Below are 23,782 nucleotides of genomic sequence, written 5' to 3' on the forward strand. Positions count from 1 at the left end.
TGTCTGTGGTTGTTTCTCTCTGACTCATTTTTCTCTGTCTGTCTGTCTGTCAGTCTGTCTGTCTATTTCTCTCTGTCTCTCTCATGCTTGTATGTGTCCTTGTGTTTGTGTGTGTGTTTTTTACCACTGTTGTGATTCATACTTGAAGATTACATTGAATCTAAATTCAAAATCACTTAAACTTTTTGAGAATCTTAATAATGTTTTGTTTAGCCCATTCTATAAACATTAAAAAATGCCTCCATTTTAGGTCTTCAGATTCTTTTACCAATAAGTTTTAATAGAAAAAGTTTGAGTATTTTACATCTGTGGGCATATTTTTTCTAGAATTTAATCTTTAATCTTCTATTTTCATTTATATTCTGTACCTAGACTGGGTTCATTCATTTGTGATAGTCTTTTGGTGAACTCATCAGGTTTCTTGAAAGGTAGATTCTTACAGCCTTGCCATTAATAATAATTATTGTTATTATTAATTTCTTCCCTTGGCATTTGTATTTTTAACCCCTTTTCTAGGAATTACTGTAGCTGTAATTTCAGGATTAAATAATATAAGTTCCACAAAAGTGTATGCCCTTACTTTGTCTCAACCTTAGAAGATATTCTTTCAGTTTTTCTCTAAACAGCAAAATATCCAAGTCTTTGTCCAAGTCTTTGTCATACATAACCTTTATTATGTTGATTTTCTTTCTATATGTATTTCATACATTTTTTCTATATTTTGTTTAGTTTATTAAAATGTATTTATATTCATTTTGTATGTTACGTTAGGGTAGTTATTAATAATAACTAGTTGATATACTGTTAATAAGTACTACAGTACTGATTGTACCCAATGCATTTACTTTGGGAAGTTCTGTAGACTGTTTTAGACAGGTGCTTTCTGCAAAGGTGCAGTTGAAGTCAGATGTCTGAGTTAACACATTTATGAAAAGGAAATGAGGAAGGAGGAAAATGGTGGAAGTCCTATGCTGAGTGAGTCTATGAGAAGAGAATGAGGAATCCCCAGAGAATGGCATGAGGCTATCAGATCACTGAAATCAACAACACTAGTTAAACACACACACAAACCAGTGTGTGACATTTTCAGTGGTACAGCACACAGTGATAAAGGCTCATACTCTTGGACATTTTGTTCAGTTATTTTCAAACTATTTTCAATTAAAGAAGAAAAGGAGAAACATTGTTTATTTTGTTGTTGGTTTTTTTCTTTGTTTGTTTTTTTATTTAATGTCCGATTAGGTTTAGAGTATGGTATCTAACCTTTCCATAAATTCCGTATATCAAGTTTAAAATTTATAGTCAAAGAATGAGAAGCTCAAATAATTATTTCAAGAAATTAAATCAATGGATATCTTAAAACAAATTTGTAAAAAAAAATATTGAAATTTGTCCATGTTGACAATAGTAATAGTTGCCTCTAGGAAAGTTTTTTTTTTTTTTTTTTTTTTAATTGAGTTCACCACTGTTGGGAACTCTAGCTATTACTTCTTCAACAAGCTTGTTTGGATCAGTAATAGTTTTAGTCCTATTTCATTCATGTTTCTAAGGCAACAGAAATCTATTGCTAAATATAAGGTCCAGAGCAACTATGAACACAAAATGCTAGTCTCAAATAATGTACAACAAAAAAGACAACTGAGTTCGCTGACTGTTCACTCCAAGTAAAACCAAAAAGATGGTGCGACATATTTAATAAACGTAAGCAGCACCACACAATTGCGATGTCTTGGAGAAATATCCTTTAGAATTTAGCTGAATAACAGAATTCAAAACAGCTAGTCCACACTGTATTCTTAGTCCATAGCTGCAGCGAGGTAACATTCATTTTAGTTTTCCATACTATTTATAGATTGTAGAAAGTAATTGTATGTAATTATGGAGTACAACACGATTCTTCAATTGCTTCATTTTGTGCTTAGTATGTGGAATGATTAAATTAGGCTAAGTAACAATTACAGTGAAAGACAGAGAGAGAGATAAAGAGAGAGAGAGAGAGAGAGAGAGAGAGAGAGAGAGAGAGAGAGAGAGAGAGAGAGAGATTGTATCTATTTGGGATATGCCAAATCTTTTGGTAGAAAAAAAACTGTAAAGAATAGAATGTACAATGATATACAGTGTTTCAGTTAGTCAAGTATATTTTTATATAATTTTTGGTTATTCTGATGTTTGTTGTGCAACCATAGTAATATGATATCTATACAATAATAGTTCTATTTAGAATTTACCACTACTTATGTAGCATTTGTTGTGTAATGTCACTTTGAAGGTGTGAGAGTTTTCCCACTAAGTGATGTCATTCTTTGTATCCATTCTCTTGAGTGGCAATCAGCTACTAAGGTTTTCTTAGAGACCAAAATTTATTGCACTTTATTGTATTTTTTGAAAGAATACCTGTAAGAAGAAACACACAAGAAGATTTGCTATGTAGAACAAATAAACTCTAACAAAGACCGGGAAGAGAGAACATCATTTGCAATCAGAGTGTTTGCTCAGTAATGTAGCCAAGGACACAATATAAGCAGTTCCAAATAAATAAGTTGGCTAACCACACCCTACATCTACTAGTAGAATTCAAATTCACAGTACATTTTTCTCCTCATTGCTCTCCTCCGTTCCTGTTGGCCAGGAGGCCCAGCAGGAGATGAGGCAACACACTATTCTTCCCTGTCACAGATGTCACTGTAGTGGGCCAAAGGGAAAAAAATCTAGGTTGTCTGGCTTTGAATCAAGTACAAAGTAAAACTCTGACATGGCATTAAGATAAATGCACCTTAAAGTTCAAAAATGTGAGAAAATAAGCCATAAGAAAAAAGTGAGACATTGTATCCAGGAGTAGAGGAAAAAAAAAAAGCCTCTGTCTAAGAAACAGAAGCGTTAGAATAAAAAACAAAATTGCTTTTATGAACAAATCCCCAAACTCATATGCTTTGTTACAAAAGTATGATTGTAACATTACATAGACCCCCAAGTAGATAGCAATTTGATTGATGTAGCCAGTACCCTAAAACCTGTAAGCTAAAATACCTTTAGCTGTAAATGTAACTAAATTGAAGCAACATATTTTACCAGACTAAATGGCCTTTTCTGTTCTTGTTTTATTTTGTAAGGCTGTATTAACGCCCTACCCCCCTTCCCCGGTGTTTTGCTTTCTCCCATGGATATAATTGGTTGAGATTGATAACCAGACATAAAAAGCTCTGTAAAACTTTTCCATGAATATTCCCCTCTGCTGTATTTTCCTTACAGTTTTTAGTTACATTCTGAGTGGATAAATAGATGCATTAGCTCATTTGCATAACAGAGGCATTGAGTCAGCATAGCTGTTGCACTTACTAACCTGTCACTGAGAGTCTTAGAGCCTCTGCTGAGGTTTAAAAAGAGAACCCACATGCATTCAAATCAGTTCACTATAGAGATATTTTTTACATTTTCAAATAACAACCTAATGTTTGAAGTAAATTGATTTCTAGCTCAAGCTAACTTGTTTAAATTGATTGAACTGAAGAAACACATGGCATGCATCATACTTATTCCAGGCTTCTGCTCAGTGTGAAAGGATGTTTTATAATAAAAGTTTTATGTTAATAGGGAAAGATGCAAGATCTCTGTGTAAATTATACCCAGAGTCAGTAAATAGCTACATTTTCTCAATTCTAAGAAAAGAGAAATAACTCTTGATAGTGTGACTGTTTTTGTTTATGACTAAAATTCATTTGCTTAGGAGACCTTGAGGGAAAAAAATGAACAAACATTGAAGTCCCAAAGTGAAAGGAGCATAAGACTCTACATTCTCATGAAGCCCAAACTTTCACCTGAATAGCAAGTAAATAAAGTCTAAAAAGTAGATGTATTTCTTCTCCCTTTTCCTTCTTAAAACAGGATAAGTCATTGCTTAGGCTGCCAGATCCCTTGGTCCATAGTCTGTGGGATGACATGAAGCTTCTGATTCTCCTCCCTCTACCTCCCTAACACTGGGGTTACAGGCATGCCCAAGCCTTTTTGAGTGATTATCAGGCACTTTTCCAATTAGGTTACAAACACACCTATGAGTTTTTTGTAACACACACACACATACACACACACACACACACACACACACACACACACACACACACACGCACACACACACACACACACACACACCTCCTTGATTTGCTTGTTAGTATGTATTAAACAAAAATAATTTTTTTATAATTTTGAATATGTAAAGATCATTTTGGGCTGACAATTGCTTTTTAAAATTTTTTATTTATTATTATTGGATTATTTATTTATTTATTCATTATTTATTTACATTTCAAATGTTATCCCCTTTCCTGCTTTCCCCTCAGCAAACCTCCTATTCAATCCCTCCTTTTCCTGCTTCTATGAGGGTGCTTCCCCATCAACCACCCACTTCCACATCACTGCCCTAGCATTCCTCTACACTGGGGTATTAAGCCTTCACAGGACCAAGGACCTTTACTCTCTTTGATGACAGATAAGGCCATCCTCTGCTAATAATTGCTTAATTAATATCTTCTTTAACTCAGAATCTTCACTTTCTACCTAAAAAATGTTTGATAGAACAGTAAAAGTGATGAATTCTTTAACATTTTTACCATGAAGAAAAATTTTATCTCTAAAAGAAAATTAAAAAGAAATAAAATGCTTACTCAGAATCCTTGTGAGTATCTAATAGCAAATTCCCATTAGTGTCTATTTATGCATAGCTAATCCCTTTAACTTTAAAAACTTACCTCTAGCTTCTGATAAACACAACACAGACTGTGTTAAGTATTACATATACTTTTCATTTAAAATGTTTATCTAATATCAAACTATAAATTTAGATTGAAATAAAAATAAAAGCAACCAAGTGGATGCAGCAGTAACTTTGTTTACTGTGTTTGGAGTTAAATGAAACATAGTATAGTCTTTTGTGGAAAGTTACTATATTTATCTATAGGGTAAAGAAATTTGCACTGTTAGAGATCCTGCCACATATTTCTGCTGAATAACTAATTAAAGATGTGGAGATTAGACCAGACAAGAATGTAAAGTTACTGTATGTATTATTCTCATACACCTTTTGGTTTGATTTGATTTTCAGCTAAATCATGCTGCACAAAGATGGATAAGTAATGACTCTTATATCAAGAAAATGCTGAAGAGAAGGCAAGGACTTGAACATACCTGAAGAATTATGTCCTGGTAACTCATAATTTGTGTTTACTTAATAACACATTGTTATAATTTCTTTTAAAAATCATAAATTCTTCCTCTTAAGAGTTTGAAATTTTAACATACTTTACATGCATTTTTAGTACACTTTCATCTTATGTTTTGTGCACATGAGTGGGAACGTGGAGAACGCACTAGAAGTTTACAACAGATGTCTCACTTCCTACAATGTGTATCACAAGATGGAACACAGGGCATCGACCTTGGCAGCAAGAACTATTACCTACTGAGCCATCTCATTGGAACTATAAGGGTGTGTATCCATTTACTTATGCCTATTTTCTCAATTACTTGAAGAACTCACTTTTCAATTTAAAATATATTAACAATTTTTAGCCAATAGAAAAATTTAGTAAGATTTAAAAATATTTGTTATTATAGTAAAAATGGCTTTAATAAAGTACATATTTCTTTTTTATCAACTAAAATTACCTTAATACCAGACAATATTCAAAATAGACTTATATAAGTCTCTTCATCGTTTTCATTAAGATCAACAAAAACTAAAGAAGTCTGAAAACAGTAGAAAAATAACTTATTTTTCCTGTATTTCTGACCTTTTTCCTGTGTTTTTTTAGATGTTTTCTTCATTTACATTTCAAATGCTATTCCCTTTCCTAGTGTCCTTCCAAAATTCCCCTATACCCTCCCTGCTCTCCCTGCTCCGCAACCCACCTACTCCCACTTCCTGGCACTGGCAACACACTATACTAGGGTATAGAATCTTCACAAGACCAAGGGCCTCTCCTCCAATTGATGGCCAACTAGGACATTCTCTGCTACATATGCACCTAGAGACATAAACTCTTGGAGTACTGGTTAGTTCATGTTGTTTTTCTTCTAATAGGGCTGCATACCCCTTTAGCTTCTTGGGTACTCTCTCTAGCTCCTTCACTGGGGACCCTGTGTTCCATCCAATAGATGACGGTGAGAATCCTTTTCTTTATATGCCAGGAATTGGTAGAACCTCCCAGGAGACAGCTATATCATGGTACTGTCAGCAAAGTATTGATGTTATGCAGTAGTATCTGGGTTGGTTGTTTATGGGACAGATCCATGGGTGGGGCAGTCTTTGGATGGTCGTTCCTTCAATCTCAGCTCAGAACTTTGTAACTCTTTCCATCGGTACTTGGTTCCCTCTTCTAAGAAGGAACAAAGTATCCACATATTGATATGTTCTAGGATTCAGTTTGCGAGGATTTTATTGAGTATCTTTGCATCAATATTTATAAGGGAAATATCTGAATGTCTGAAGTTCTCCTTCTTTGTTGGATCTCTGTGTGGTTTAGGTATCAGAGTAATTGTGGCTTCGTAGAATGAACTTGGTAGAGTAACTTCTGTTTCTATTGAGGAGAATTGGAATTAGGTCTTCTTTGAAGGTCTGATAGAACTCTGCAATAAAGCCATCTGGTCCTGGGCATGTTTTGGTTGGGAGAATATTAATGACTGCTTCTATCTCTTTAGGGGATATGGGTCTGTTTAGATCATTAACATGATCCTGATTTAACCTTGGTACTTGCTATCTGTCTAGAAAATTTTCCATTTCAACCACATTTTCAAGTTGTACTGAGTATAGGCTTTTTTAGTAGGATCTGATGATGTTTTGGATTTCCTCAGATTCTGTTGATATGTCTCCCTTTTCATTTCTAATTTTGTTAATTAGGATACTGTCCCTGTGCCCTCTAGATAGGCCAGTTAAGGGTTTATATATTTTGTTGATCTTTTTCAAAGAACCAGCTCCTGGTTTGGTTGATTCTTTGTTTACTTCTTTTTGATTACTCTTGGTTGATTTCAGCGCTGAGATTAATTATTTTCTGCTGTCTACACCTCTTGACTAAATTTGATTCCTTTTGTTATAGAGATTTAAGTTATGCTATCAAGCTGCTTGTGGATGCTTTCTGCAGTTCCTTTTGGCAGCACTCTGATCTATGAATTTTCTTCTTAGGAATGATTTCATTGTGTCCTATGAGTTTAAGTATGTTGTGGCTTCATTTTCATTAAACTCTAAAATGTCTTTGATTTCTTTCTTTATTTCTCCTTTGACCAAGTTATCATTGAGTAGAGCTGTATTCAGCTTCCACGTGAATGTTGGCTTTCTATTATTTATGTTGTTATTCAAGATCAGCCTTAGTCTGTGTTGATCAGATAGGATACATGGTATTTTTCAATATTTTTGTATCTGTTGAGGTTTTATTTGTGACCAAATTTTTGGAGAAGGTACCAGGAAGTGCTGAGAAGAAGGTATATTCTTTTGTTTTAGGATAAAATGATCTATAGTATCTGTTATACCTTTTGGTTCATAACTTGTGGTAGTTTCACTGTGTCCCTGTTTAGTTTCTGTTTCTAGGATCTATCCATTGATGAAAGTGGGGTGTTGAAGTCTCTCACTATTATTTTGTGCTGTGCAATGTGTGATTTAAACTTTACTAAATTATCTTTAATGAGTGTGGATATTCTTACATTTGGAGCAAAAATGTTCAGAATTGAGAATTCATCTTGGTAGATTTTACCTTTGATGAGTATGAATTGCCCCTCATTGTCTTTTTTTATAACTTTGGGTTGAAAGTCGATTATATTCAATATTTGAATGTCTACTACAGCTTATTTCTTGGGACCATTTGCTTGGAATATTGTTTTCCAGCCTTTTACTCTGAGAGAGTATCTGTCTTTATCCCCGATGTAGGTTTCCTGTATGCAGGAAAGTGTTCGGTCCTATTTATGTAGCCAGTCTGTTAATCTATGTCTTGTTATTGGGGGTTGACTCCATTGATATTAATGGCTACTAAGGAAAAGAAATTGTTGCTTTCTCTTATTTTTGTTAGAGTTGGGCTTCTGTTCTTTTGGCTATCTTCTTTTAGGTTTGTTGAAGGATTACTTTCTGGCTTTTTTAGGGCATAGTTTCCCTCCTTGTGTTGGAGTTTTCTCTTTGTTATCCTTTGAATGGCTGGATTCCTGGAAAGATATTGTATGAATTTGGTTTTGTCATGGAACACTTTGGTATCTCCTTCTACGGTAATTGAGAGTTTTGTTGGGTACAGTGGCCTGGGCTGGCATTTTTGTTCTCTTAGGGTCTCTATAACATCTTCACAGAATCTTCAGGCTTTCATAGTCTCTGGTAAGAAGTCTGGATTAATTCAGGTAGCCCTGCCTTTATATGTTACTGAAAGACCCTAGTGGAAAAACCCCCACTCTTATCCTGAGTGGGTGTGCACCCAAAGAATCACGAGAGTTCATCTTGATGCAAACAAATCAGGTAGTTTAATGACAGAGCTCTGGGGCCAACATGTATCTCACATGGGAGATAGTGGTTGTTGACCATGAGGCTCAAAAGCTAGGGGTTTTTATAGAAAAGGGTCTGGGGCTGGGGTAGGAATTGGCACGATTTCACACAATTGGTTCATTTAAACATCAGCAAACTGTACATGCAGATCAAGGTAACAGCAGAGCATATGTTTAACATTTAACCTATGTCAGAAGGGCAGGAGATAGGGAGGCGCCAGGACAGTCTGGACATGTCTTTGCATTCTCTATATCTTTATGCCCAAGCAGCCTCAGGAATGTCTTAACGACGGGCCTGCCCAGGCATGTCCTGGCCTGTTCTACTATGTTCTCAGCCCCAGGTTTCAAAGCTCACAAACAATTCCTTGGGCTATTTGACATAAATTACATGAATCACAGGTCTCAAGTTTTATTTTCTTTCATTCCCCACTTCTACTTGTTAGTAGTTCTAATCTTAGAACTAGACACTATCTTCTCCCAGACACACTTGATCTTTCTCAAAACTAAAAGTCACACTGTGCTGATTCTTGTTCTAATAAAGGCAACTTGCTTATTTAACACACATGGACCTCTAAATAAAAGCAGAAGCAAAATTAAAAGGGGTCCCATAAGGGTAGAAAGTAGGATGGTTAAGAATACAAGCTAAGGGCCTTTCCACATAGTTTCAAGGTTTTCTGCATGGTGGCATCTAATGTAGACTGAATCTCTAACTTGGAAGAGATGTGGGGATTGCAGGTCTCCTTCTCTTGAGTAGGCCTTCTGCAGCTGCTTCCATGCTCACTCGCTGTCTCACCCACTTGAGCACCTTGAGCCTAGAGAACAAAGGCTGGGAAAGCAGCATGTCAGCACTATGTAGAAAGGCTATTTTTACCAGTGCCCCCTCCCTCCCATAGAGTAATTTATAGGGGGTCAGTCCAAACTGTACAGGAGTGTTTCTAACCCTGAATAGCACAAAGGGTAGGAGACCTATCCAATCATTAGCGCCAGTCTCCGTTGTCAATTTGATAAGGGTCTCTTCATGGTTCTATTCATTCTCTCTACCTGTCCTGAGCTTTGGGGCCTGTATGCACAACGTAACTTCTAATCATTCTCGAATATCTTGACCATTCTCTAACTTACCTGGGCAACAAAGGCAGGCCTGGTAACCATACTTTTTAATTTTTTGGCCCACAAGTGGGTCAAGTAATGTAAGTTGTTAACATACTTGTGTCCTTCTTCCCATGGTAGGACTAGTTTTCCTTCTTCTGTTTCTACTACTCCATACAGGATTTCTTTTACCAGTCCTAATTTGTCCATAACTTGGTAGTCTTCAGGGGTGTATCTAAAGCTGGTCTCTCTAACATCATAATAATCTTTAGGCTCCTTGACTGCCAGGATCATTGTTCTTTGGTCTGCCTGTTTGGTGGTTAGAACTGCCATCTGATTCCATTTAGCCACAGCATCTTAGGTCTTTCTCTGCAGATGTTAACAGTCCTCTTTGTATATTACTCCATGCAGTGGCAAAAGCATACCTGCTGTCTGTAAATGCTGATAGACTTCTCTTTTGCCATTCGTAGAACTTGTATCAAAGCAACAAGTTCGTCTTTTTGGGCCGACTTCCCTACAGGGAGGCTGCTGGCCTAGATCGCTTGCTTTCTGTCCACCACTGCACTGTTCTCCCCGCCTTCTGCTTACCTTTAACCAGGAAGCTAATGCCATTCATGTACCAGCTCGAACTCTCAGGCCAAGCCTGTTCTGATCCTTCAGATCATTTCGAGTACCAGTTTCTTCTGCCAGAATGTCAGTGCAGTGATTGAGTAGGTGAAGTCTCAAGCAGTAGGGTAGGAGCATTGAGGACAGCAGCGGGAGTGAAGGTCAACAAAAGCTCTGATAATGTGTCATACAAGCACTGGTCATTCATCCATCCATCAGGGGGCTGTCAGATAGTGATTTCAAGAGTGTGGGGTGCCACTACAGTTATTTGCTGTCCCAGAGTGAGCATATCAGCATTTTTGACAAGCAGAGCTATGGCAGCAATAGCTTTCAGGCAAGAAAACCACCCGCTGGCAACAGGATCTAACTTCTTGGATAGGTAAGCCATTGGCATTTTTGAAGGCCCCAAAGTCCAAGTAAGGACTCCTCTGGTGACCCCTGATCTCTCTTCCACATAAAGAGTAAAAGGCTTGGTTAGGTCAGGCAAAAGCTGGCCATCGGTAGGGCCTTTTTCATTTCTTTAAAGGCTTTCTGGTGATCTGGGATCCACACAAACACTTCCCATTCTTTGGTTAGGGGATAGAGCGGGGCAGCTAAGGTCGCCAACCCAGGTATCCAGAGTCTGCAGAAGCCAGTGGTTCTCAAGAATTGTCTTACTTGCCTTGGTGTAGTTGGGGTGGGGATCTGAGTTAGTCTTTTTTCTGGCTTCCTTTAGCCACTGCTTCCTGGCTCGAAGGGTGTATCCCAAATAAGTAACTTAAGTCTGACACAGCTGAGCCTTTTTAGGTGAGGCTCGATACTTTAACTCACTTAATTCTGTTAAGTACCTTGGTGTTCTGTTGCCCATGTTTCTAAGTCCTGTCTTTCTTTTTCTTTTTCTTTTTCTTTTTTTTTTCCTCTCCTACCACTGTGGTCAAAATTTTAGTCAAAGTACTCTCTTGTCTACAATCCTTCCTGTTCTCTTTCTTCTGCCTCTTTCACTAGATCACTTATTTGTCTCCCTCTTGTCATATACCTTCCAATCTCTAAAGTTTCTTTCTGATATCTGGAGCTGACTGCCTTATCGAGCCCAAGGCCACTGAGGCCTTCGGGGCTCCTATGTAAGATCAAAGGGAGTGAACTGCCTGAAGGCTTCTATAAGCCTTTCAAGGAACACTGAGGGAGGTTCAATTGGCCCCTGAATTACCTCTTATCTTAGCCAAATTAATGGGCCATCTTGAGGCACCTTGGAGACCAGAGCCTGGCATGAAATTTTCAAGCTCTCCCTACCTTCGGCCATGTTGCAGTCCCAAATGGGGCGAGTCAAAGGGAATCCCATGTCGATCTCCTTTTGTAGCTGTGTAGGCTGCCCGTCAGCTCCCAATATGTTTTTTTTTTTTTCTAGCCTGTAACAGAATTATCTCTCATTCTTCGGTTGTGAAGAACATCTGCAAACAGCTGTTGACAATCATCCCAAGTAGGCTGATGATAGAACATAAGGGTCTCCACCAACCCTGTGAGGTGTTGGGGATCCTCTGAGAAAAAGAGGGTTGTTAGTTTTCCAGTTATAAAGACCAGCAGAGTAAAATGACCAGTACTGAAGGATTTGAAGTTTGGGGGGTCCACCAGAGTCTGCCCAGAAAATGTGCTATGCGGCTTCATGTACCCTCAGTGGTCTGCCTTCTGCCACCCTGAGGAGTTCTGGGTTCCCCTGGAGGCTGGGGTTGAGGCTGTGGATAAGGGGGAGGTAGTGGACTAGGCCACTCAGGAGGCGTCATAGATTTTTGTAGGAACTGATGGATTTAGATGGTGGCTCCTATTCGGAAGAAGCCTTCAATTCCTCTTGTAACATGAGAGTACAACCACAATTTTGGGAAGCAAAACCCAATTTTAACAGTGTAAACAATCCATTCTCTTTAAAAATCAACACCAAAAACACTACTTGTGGCAAAGTTTGGCTGCCTTTTCCTGCACACAAACGCAAGAAGGTGCAGCCCCCAATACTTGAAAGATACACTGCCCTAAGTCCTATCTTTTATATGTCTGGTTTCTAGGATAAGAATTACATAGAATATTACTCAATTCAGGCGTATCTTTAGAGACTTGTCTTCTTGGGTTGTCTCATGCTGCATGTTGTAGTTCTAAATTATTTCAACCCAGAGTTACCATTTTTAAGCCAACTTTTTGTTACCAATGTTACAAATTTTTAATCATAACCAACAACTTATGAGCCAACAATCTATAGCCAAGACATGTAAAACATATTTATACCTTTAAAACTATTCAGAAACAAAAATGAGATGGCTGCATGCATTTGCTTATTAAAACGAAACAAAATTCTTAATTTTTCTAGATGTAATTTCAAAAGAGGAGCACCTTGTCACCTGATGAATCCAATAATCACAAGCACGGAGATTTTTTTTTTTAGGAAAAACAGCCATCAGTTACCTTACCATAGAACTTGAGAAGCTGCTGGTCCCTTTAAGAGCAGTGTTTACAATCAGCTCCTAGCAGGGCTTCTCTAGCCACACTAGACTCCTAACTATAGGTGCAAGGCTCCAAAGACCAATTGATACTGTCTATTTATTTTTAATTTTTCTCTTTTACCAAATTGTCTCCAGATAGTCAGAGAGTACTGCTTTTCTCAAACTCATTTTCTCACATGTAAACTATCTCCAGTTCTAACTTCAGTTCAATGGTTAAGAGTCAGTCGAAGGGGAGAGTGCTAATGGTCTTCCCCATCGTCTAAGTCACATACAGGAAGACAAACAAGACACACACACAAAAAAAGATTATGATAACCGAGATCAGAACCCACCTCCTGGGGGACTTCTAACACCCAGAAACAGAATCAGATGGCCGAGTGAGCACAAAATCTCTCCTCTCCAGGAGGAATTCCAACTCAGCACCCAGATGGGGAATCTCCAGGTGTCTCTGGAGCTCCCTCAGAACTCCTGGGATATCTCCCAGGGTAGAAGCTTGTGGTCCTCCTAGCACATCTGCAACCACAGTCCTCCAGTCCTCATGGCCCAAAAGGACAGCTGCAAATACAAACGTCGCGAATTTCAGAAAACCCCATCGTCTACAAACACTATGGTCCACTTCCACGTAGACAATCAAAACCAGAGAAACCAAACTCAGGTGGATCCAAACTCAGACTGTGCCGTACTTCAGAAACATAGGACAAGACACAAACAGCCCAACACAACAAGCACATGTTCGCATGTTCATTTCTGAAAACAGACCCTCAAAACAGAGACACCGGCTGGCACACATTCAAGAGGGGATCCCCATACCTCCAAGTCAGTTCTCGGGTGTGAGGGGTGGTCATGTTTCCTGGCCAATGCACCAAATGAAAGACCCACAGTGTGAGGACTCTCCGACGTTCTGACTCAGGAGAGTTGACATCCCAAATCACTCATGAGAAATGGTCTTGCTGCAAACTACAAGAGGACTTTTAATTCAAGAGCGCTCTTGGGCCCACAGTCATACACCACACAGGGGTAGATGACCATGGCACCCCAAGTAGCTGGGTAAGGGGGATTTTAAAGGAAGAAACCACAACTCAAGGAGGTAGGGAGGGCGTTGTTGGAAAATACCAAAAATACCAGTTAAGAGTCACAAGGAGGTGCAAACTCACAAAAGTCACAAGGAATAACTGGTAACTATCACTGACAAATTCTGTCCTAATGTCAGTCCAAGTCCACAGTCAGAGACAAGGGGTTGACACTGTCTGTCCCATAACAAAAATCAGAAGAAAAAAAAAAAAACAAAACAAAACAAAACAAACAAACAAACAAAAAACAGAAACAAAACAAAGACACAAGAAACTAGTACAACTAAACACATGTGTCCATGTCTGGACTTATACAGCCAGCCAAACGCGACTTCCTGATGGGAGTCAGATTCCACATTGACCCCCTTCCTGATGGGGGTCAGATACCACATCGACCTCATGGAACGTCTTCCAGGGTTGCAGCCTATGGGCCTTAGGACATCTCACTCTGTGGCCGCTGGGTCCTTATGTTCCACAGTGGTGGCTGCCAGATTACCTGTCTCAAACACTTAGACAACAGACAACATACAAGACTCACACAAACGTACCTGCAAAGGGTCTTCCAGGTTCCTGGGTGTCACGCACATCTCAGTGGGACCTCCAAATGAAAGAACCTAGTGAGGAAACCCCCACTCATATCCTGAGTCGGCATGCACCCAAAGAATCATGAGAGACTGTCTTGATGCAAACACGAGGTAGCTTAATGATGGAGCTCTGGGCTGACATGAATCTCACACAGGAGATAGCTAGGGATTTTTGTAGAAAAAGGTCTGGGGCTGGGGTAGGAATTGGCGCGGTTTCACACAATTGGTTCATTTAAACATCAACAAACTACGTGTAGATCGAGGTAACAGCAGAGCATCTGGTTAACATTTAACCCATGTCAGAAGTGCAGGAGACAGGGAGGCACCTGGCAAGTCTGGACATGTGTTTGCATTCTCTTTATCTTTATGACCAAGCAGCCTCAGGAACGTCTTAACGATGGGCCTGCCCAGGCATGTCCTGGCCTGTTCTGCTATGTTCTCAGCCCCAGGTTTCAAAGCTCACAAACAACTCTTTGGGCTATTTGACATAAATTACATGAATCACAGGTCTCAAGTTTTATTTTATTCTATTACTTGAGCTTTTTCCCTTACTGCTTCTAATATTCTATCTTTATTTAGTGTCTTGTTGTTTGATTATTATGTATCAGGAGGACTTTCCTTTCTGGTCCAGTCTATTTGGTGTTTTGCAGGCATCTTGCATGTTCATGGACATCTTTTTCTTTAGGTTAGGGACATTTTCTTCTATAATTTTGTTGAAGATATTTACTGGCCCTTTAAATTGAAAATCTTCATTCTCATCTATAGTTATTATCCTCAAGTTTGGTCTCCTCATTGTATTCTGGATTTGCTGGATGTTTTGAGTTAGGATCTTTTTGCACTTTGCATTTCCTTTGACTGTTGTATCCATGTTTTCTATGGAATCTTCTGCACCTGAGATTCTCTCTGCCAAATCTTGTATTCTGTTTGTGATGCTTGCATCTATGGCTCCTGATTGCTTTCCTAGTATTTCTATCTCCAGAGTCTTCTCCCATTGGTTTTACTTTATTGTTTCTATTTCTGTTTTAGATCTTAGATGGTTTTGTTCAATTCCTTTACTTTTTTGGTTTTGTTTTCCTGTAATTCTTTAAGGGATTTTTGTGTTTCCTCTTTAAAGAGTTCTAGCTGTTTAGCTCTGTTCTCCTGTATTTCTTTAAGGTAGTCATTAATGTCCTTCTTAAACTACTCTACCAGCATCCTGAGATATGATTTCAAATCCAAATCTTACTTTTCTGGTGTGTTGGGGTATCAAGGACATGCTCTGGTAGGAGTACTGGATTCTGATGATGGCAAGTGGTCTTTGTTTCTGTTAGTAAGATGTTTGCCTTTCACTATCTGGTAATCTCTGGTGATAGACATTCTAGCTGTCTATGTCTGGAGCTTTTTAGTCCTGTGTATCTGTAATCCCACATTAGCACTCCTAGGAGAATAACTCTCCTGAGTCCCAGGGATCAGAGCACTCCCTGGAGGCCAACTCACCTCTGGCAGGGAAGGTACACAGGGGATTGAGGATCAGCTCCTCCTTTTGGCTGAGGATGAAGGTTTGAAACTCTATTGCTTCTGGGACCTGCAAACTCTCCTGTGAGGACCACCCTCAGAAAGACCCCAGAAAGAAAATGGTGATCTCTTTCAATCTCAGCTCGGAACTTTGTCTCTGTAACACCTTCCATGGGTATTTTGTTCCTCCTTCTAAGAACTTCTAAAGAGGAAGGAAGTATCCACAATTTGGTCTTTCTCCCTCTTGAGTTTCCTGAGTTTTGCAAATTGTATCTTGGGTATTCTAAGTTTCTGGGCTAATATCCACCTATCAGTAAGTGCATATCATGTGTGTTCTTTTGTGGTTGGGTAACTTTGTTCAAGATGATATCCTTCAGATAAATCCATTTGCCTAAGAATTTTATAAATGTATTGTTTTTAATAGCTGAGTAGTATTACATTGTGTAAATGTACCACATTTTCTGTATCCATTCCTCTGTTGAGGGACATCTGAGTTCTTTCCAGTTTCAGACTATTATAAATAAGGCTACTATGAACATAGTGGAGCATATGTCTTTATTACAAGTTGGAACATCTTTTAGGTATTTGCTCCCAAGAGTGGTATTGTTAGATTTTCTGATAGTTTTATGTCCAATTTTATGAGGAATTGCCAGACTGATTTCCAGAGTGATTGTACCAGCTTACAATACCACCAGCAATGTAGAATACACACCACCTCTTTTTCTACATCTTCTCCAGCCTCTGTTGTGACATACATTTTTGATCTTATCCATTCTGACTGGTGTTAGGTGGAATCTCATGGTTGTTTTGATTTGCATTTCCCTAAAGATTAAGGATGTTGAACATTTTTTCAGATACTTCTCAGTCATTCAGTATTCCTCAGTTGAGAATTCTTTGTTTAGCTTTGTACCCCATTTTTAATAGGGTTATTTGGTTTTCTGGAGTCCAATTTCTTGAGTTCTTAATATATATTGGATATTAGTCCCCCGTCTTAGTCGGGGCTTCTATTCCTGGACAAATATCATGACCAAGAAGCAAGTTGGGAAGAAAGGTTTCATTCAGCTTATACTTCCATACTGCTGTTCACCACCAAAGGAAGTCAGAACTGGAACTCAAGCAGGGCAGGAGGCAAGAGCTGATGCATAGGCCATGGGGGGATGTTACTTACTGGCTTGTTTCCCCTGGCTCGCTTAGCCTGCTTTCTTACAGAACCCAAGACTACTATCCCAGAGATGGTGCCACCCACAAGGGGTCCACCCCCTTGATCACTAATTGAGAAAATGCTTTACAGTTGGATCTAATGGAGGCACTTCCCCAAATGAAGCTCCATTCTCTGTGATAACTCCAACCTGTGTCAAGTTGACACACAAAACCAGCCAGTACATCCCCTATCAGATTTTGGATTGGTAACAGGGATCCATCCCATAAACAACCACCTCATCCAGACACTATTGCAAATACGAACAAGATTTTGCTGACAGGACCCTGACATAGCTGTCTCCTGGGAAGCTATGCCAGTGCCTGGCAAATACAGAAGTGGATGCTCCCAGTCATCTACTAGATGGAACACAGGGTCTCGAATGAAGGAGCTCGAGAAAGTACCCAAGGAGCTAAAGGGGACTATAGCCCTACAGGAGAAAAAAACAATATGAACTAATCAGTACCCCAGAGCTCATGTCTCTAGCTGCATATGTAGCAGAGGATGGCCTAGTTGGCCATCAGTGAGAGGATACACCCTTGGTCTTGCAAAGATTATATGCCCTAGTACAAGGGAATGCTATGGCCAGGAAGCAGGAGTGGGTGGTATGGGGAGCAGGGCAGGGGAGCGTATAGGGGATTTTTGGAGAGGAAACTAGGAAATGAGATAATATTTGAAATGTATATAAAGAAAACATCTAATTTTAAAAAAAAGGAAAAGAAAATGGGATCTCACCTGAGTCCAGAGGTCAGAGCCCTCCCTGTAGGCAAGCTCTCCTCTTGTGGAGAAGGTGCACAGAGGTCTGAGGATCAGCAAAGTCTCCTAGCTGAGGATGAAGGCCTGAAGGGACCCTGTCCAAGAAGCTCCGTTGTTTCTGATACCTGTGCTGACCTGCCTCAGAGAAACACCACAAAGTACATATTTCTTAACCTTAAATTTATAATGCTTGCATTAATATGTTTCATATTTATATGTGAATATTACCTACAGACTTGAAAATAGAAGCTATATACTGTGCTAAATTGTAGTTGTCAATAATGCCAGTGTCATCACTAATTTAAATATAGAAAATAACTATACAGTAACATTGAATATCCCAATAATGAGCTGATAAATGAAAGGAATAAGACACTGAATTTCGAGGTTGAGGGTTATGATGTATGTGTTTGTATATAACTGTGCTAATAAGCATCCCGAGTTAAATAAAATACAGGGTGATAAATATCTCTACTCATTAAAATAAGAACATTTTTCCCACTTAAAGCCATATGCTCTCCTACACAATAGCCTAAAAATACAGGATTTCTGAGGTTGTTGATATTGCACACATACTTTAGAAACTGACAGTTTACAAAACACAAATGTGCAAATAGAAATTCTACTATTAAAAGCAAATGTAATTTAACCATTTAATTGTCACTTATGGCTGCATTTTTTTCATTCATTGGTTATGCTATTTAATTACATTTCAAATGTTATCCCCCTTCTTTGTTCCTCCTCCACAAGCCCTCTACCCTCAAACCCTCCCCCCCTTCCCCTGCCTCTGTGAGTGCGCTCACCCACCCACCCACCCACTCCTGGCACTGTTCCCTAGCATTCCCCTAAGCTGGGTCATCCAAGCCTTTACAGGACCAAAAGCTTCCCCTTCCATTGATGCCATAAGGCAATCATCTACAATTTACACAGCTGGAGCCAAGGGTCCCTCTGTATGTACTCTTTGGTTGGTGGTTTAATCCCTAGGAGCTTTAGGTGGGTCTTGTTGGTTGATATTGTTGTTCTTCCTGTGGAGTTTCAAACCCTTTCAGCTCCTTCAATCCTTCTCCTAACTCTTCCATTGGGGTCTCAGGTGCAAGCATCCTCATCTATATCGGTCAGGCTCTGGCAAAGCCTCTCAGGGGACACATATACCAGGCTCCTGTCAGCATATACCTCTTGACATCCACAAAAGTGTTTGCGTTCAGTGTTTATAGATGGGATAGATCCCCATGTGGGGAAGTCTCAGGATGGCCTTTCCTTCAGTTTCTGCTTCACTGTTTGTTCCTGCATTTACTTTTGACAGAAGCAATTCTGGATTAATATTTTTGAGATGGGTGGGTTGCCCAATCCCTCAACTGGGGGGCCATGCCTATCCACTGGATATAGTCTCTACAAGTTCTGTATCTCTTTTGTTGGGTATTTTGGCTAGTGTCATTCCTATTAGGTTCTGGGAACCTCTTGAGTTCCAGGCATTGGGACTTTCTAGTGACTACCCCCAGTCCCCTAACCCACACTGCTACACATCTCTCTTCAAATTTCTGTCCCTCTGTATACGATCCCCATTGTCTCCTCCCATACTTGATCCTGGCCCCCTTTTCTTTCTTTCTTTCTTTCTTTCTTTCTTTCTTTCTTTCTTTCTTTCTTTCTTTCTTTCTTTCTTTCTTTTTTTCTTTTTTTTTTTTTACCAGAGGATCCTGCAATACCTCTCCTGGGCATATATCCTATCCAGAAGATGCCCCAACTGGTAAGAAGGACACATGCTCCACTATGTTCATAGCAGCCTTATTTATAATAGCCAGAAGCTGGAAAGAACCCAGATGCCCCTCAACAGAGGAATGGATACAGAAAATGTGGTACATCTACACAATGGAGTACTACTCAGTTATTAAAAAGAATGAATTTATGAAATTCCTAGGCAAATGGATGGACCTGGAGGGCATCATCCTGAGTGAGGTAACCCAATCACAAAAGAACTCAAATGAAATGTACTCACTGATGAGTGGATATTAACCCTTTTCCCCTCTGCCTCTTGTCACCTCCCAGATTCCTCCAACCTCTTCCCTCTTCTGAGTTAAGTATAACTAAAACATCCACACTTTGGTCTTCCTTCTCCTTGGGTTTCATATTGTCTATGAGTTGTATCATGGGTATTCTGAGCGTTTTGCCTAATATCCACTTTTAAATGAGAACATACAATCTGTGTTTCTTCATCACTGGGTTTCCTCTCTAAATAATATTTCCAAGTTCCAACAATTTGCCTGCAAATTTCATGAAGTCATCATTTTTGCAGTTTTAATCCTGCCTATCACTATCTACTGTTTATAACTGTGTGTCTGTGCCACTGGTGGAGTGTATCCTATCCAAATGCACTCCTGCACTCAAGGAATCTTGTAGAAAGGTGCTGTTCTCCTTTGTTGATTCTCACAGTGTTTGAGTTCAGATATTGTGTATAGGCATATAAAGTATGCCTTTTATTACCTGGTTCAGAGATTTTCCTTATATACACTGACTTGAGCTTTCCATTTGCAGGTCCTCACTATTTTCCCTCTAATTCCTTGTGATATATAAAAACCCTTCATTCTTTCTGCTACCACTCACCATATTGTACATTATTCAATGAATGCCGACCTGCTCCCATTCTTTAACAAATTCAGAATTCTCTGTTCTGAAATAACCGTTCACCCAATGATTCACAGTGCATATCTGAAACTTAATTAACACTTTAAACAGTCATGTCTTAGTCCTAGATTAAGTGACTCCTGTAAACTGTTGTAGGGTTTGTTTCTGAACAATACTCTACTTCTTCAGAGTAATACTTTAGTTTTGCCACAAGCAAACAAAAGCAGGACATGGTACTTCCCAAACATCTATACTCTACTGCTCTTCCTAACTCCCCTTCAAGGTTTTTCACCATTGCATTATACTTTTTGATTGACCTGGTGTTTGGACTACAGATTGCTAAATTAAAATTTGATAGCTGCAAGTCAAAATTTACTGGAATTAAATGTTTTGAAAGATTCTTGAAAGTGTATAGCTTTGCAGTCAAATTTGAAATTGCATTTCAAGACTGTTTTTACCCTAGTACTCAGCAATTTCATATGGTAGACTCTAATTAGTTTCTTATTTCTATGTTTTTAAAATTCTTTATTCTCCAGACATGAGGTTATTTTCCTCTGGTCAGTTATTGGTGGAAAAAGAATTACATGAAAGAGTTTAATTAAAAAATAGGAAAACGACACACATGCAGGTGTCAATTAGAACATGCAATTTTCTCTAGTTATATGGGTATATCTGATGAAACAAAACAGGATACTAAAAGGGTACATTATTTTTTTACAATATAGATGTTATAGTGTTGACAATTTCCTGTCAAAAAAAGAGTGACAAGATAAAGTGGATTATATATAAAATAAATCAATAGATTTTTTTAAATAAAAAAAAACAGATAAAGTGAATTAAGGCATTATCAAGAACGGTTGTAAGCAGTCAAAGCACAAATAGTTTTAACTAACAGGCATATGGCAGGGATTTTCTGTTCAATATCTAATTTCCTCCTGATTTATGTCTACTTCCAACCATATCTCTGATACAAAGCAGTTTTGTTGTTGAGAATATGGTTCAAGTAAACAGAATACCAGTTTTTTTCAACATTAGAAAATTAAACCAAGGCCAATTGAATCTTTCTTTTCTTCATTGTAAACAGTTTCTACAAATATGACCAGTAAAATTAATTTCAGAAACTCACAGCATTTAAAGTCAATATATTCATATTGTCTTTCAAAACCATTTTATTAGATTTTTTTTCATTTACATTTCAAATGTTATTCCCTTTCCCAGTTTCCTATCTGAAAGTCCCCTGTACCCTCTGACACCCTACACCACAACCCACACATCCCTGTTTCTGGCCATGGCATTCCCTTGTACTAGGGCATATAATCTTTGCAAGATCAAGGGCCTATCCTCCCATTGATGGCCAACTAGGCCATCCTCTGTTACATATGCAGCTAGAGACAGTAGCTCTTGGCAGGCAGGGGTCCTGGTTAGTTTATATTGTTCTTACTATAGGGTTGCAGACCCCTTTAGCTCTTTGGGTACTTTCTCTAGCTCCTTCATTGGAAGACCTGTGTCCCATCCAATAGATGACTGTGAGCATCCACTTCTGTATTTTCCAGGTACTGTCATAGCCTCCCGGGAGACAGCTATGTCAAGGTCCGGTCAGCAAAATCTTGTTGGTATATGCAATAGTGTCTGGGTTTGGTAGTTGTTTATGGGATGGACCCCTGGGTGGGGCACTCTCTGGATGTGTCTCTTATATCTGTCTCAGATCAAAACTTTGTCTCTGTAACTGCTTCATGGGTTTTTTGTTCCTCATTCTAAGAAGGAAGGATGTATCCATACTTTGATCTTCCTTCTTCTTTAGATTCATGTATTTTGCAAATTGTATCTTGGGTATTCTAAGTTTCTGGGCTAATATCCACTTATCATGTGAGTGCATATCATGTGAGTTCATTTGTGATTGGGTTACCTCATTCAAGACAATATCCTCCAGATCCATCAATTTGCCTAAGAATTTCAAAAGTTCATTGTTTTAATAGGTGAGTAGTATTCCATTGTGGAAATGTACCACATTTTCTGTATCCATTCCTCTATTGAGGGACATCTGGGTTCTTTCCAGTTCCTGGCAATTACAAAAAAAAAAAAAAAAAAAAAGGCTGTTATGAACATAGTGGAGCATGTGCTCTTATTACTAGCTGGGGCATCTTCTAGGTATATGCCCAGGAGTGCTATTGCAGGATTTTATAGTAGTACTATGTCCAGTTTTTAAGGAACCACCAGACTGATTTCCAGAGAGGTTGTAGAACTTTCAATCCCACCAACAATGGAGGAGTGTCCCTCTTCCTCCACATCCTGGGCAGCATCACATGTCACCTGAATTTTTTACCTTAGCCATTTTGATTGGTATGAGATAAAATTTCTTGGTTGCTTTGATTTGCATTCCCTTGATGATTAAGGATGTTGAAAAATTTTTCAGGTACTTCTCAGTCATTCCATATTCCACAGTTGAGAATTCTTTGTTTAGCTCTGTACCCCATTTTTTAAATAGGGTTATATGATTTTCTGGAGTTCTGCTCCATGAGTTCTTTTTATATATTGGATATTAGTCCCCTATCAGATTTAGGATTGGTAAAGATCCTTTCCCAATCTGTTTGTGGCCTTTTTGTCTTATTGACACTGTCTTTTGACTTATTGAAGCTTTGCAATTTTATGAGGTCCCGTTTGTTGATTCTCGATCTTACAGCAAAACCATTGCTGTTCTGTCCAGGAATTTTTGCCCTGTCCCCATATGTTCTAGGCTTTTCCTCACCTTCTCCTCTATAAGTTTTACTGTCTCTGATTTTATGTGGAGTTTCTTGATCCACTTACATTTTAGCTTTGTATAAGGAGATAAGAATGAATCAATTCACATTAATCTACATGATAACCACCAGTTGAGCCAGCACCATTTGTTGAAAATGCTGTCTTTCATCCACTGGATGGTTATATTGTAACTGCTCAACAGACGTCAGCACATGCAGGGCCAAGGATGGGCAGATCTGCAGTGACCGAGGCCGTTGTGTCTGTGGGCAGTGCCAGTGCACAGAGCCTGGAGCCTTTGGGGAGACGTGTGAGAAGTGCCCAACCTGCCCGGATGCTTGCAGCTCTAAGAGAGACTGTGTCGAATGCTTGCTACTTCACCAGGGGAAACCTGACAACCAGACCTGCCACCACCAGTGCAAAGATGAGGTGATCACGTGGGTAGACACCATCGTCAAAGATGACCAGGAGGCTGTGCTTTGCTTCTACAAAACTGCTAAGGATTGCGTTATGATGTTCAGCTACACAGAACTGCTCCTTTGTCAAAAATCAAGTAACCATAGGTGTGTGGGCTCATTTCTGGGTCTTCAATTCTATTCCATTGATCTATGTGTCTTTCCCTGTACCAGTACCATGCAGACTTTATCACAATTGCTCTGTAGT

Source organism: Mus musculus, chromosome 3, assembly GCF_000001635.26.
Source record: "Mus musculus strain C57BL/6J chromosome 3, GRCm38.p6 C57BL/6J".
In the NCBI taxonomy this organism is placed as follows: domain Eukaryota; kingdom Metazoa; phylum Chordata; class Mammalia; order Rodentia; family Muridae; genus Mus; species Mus musculus.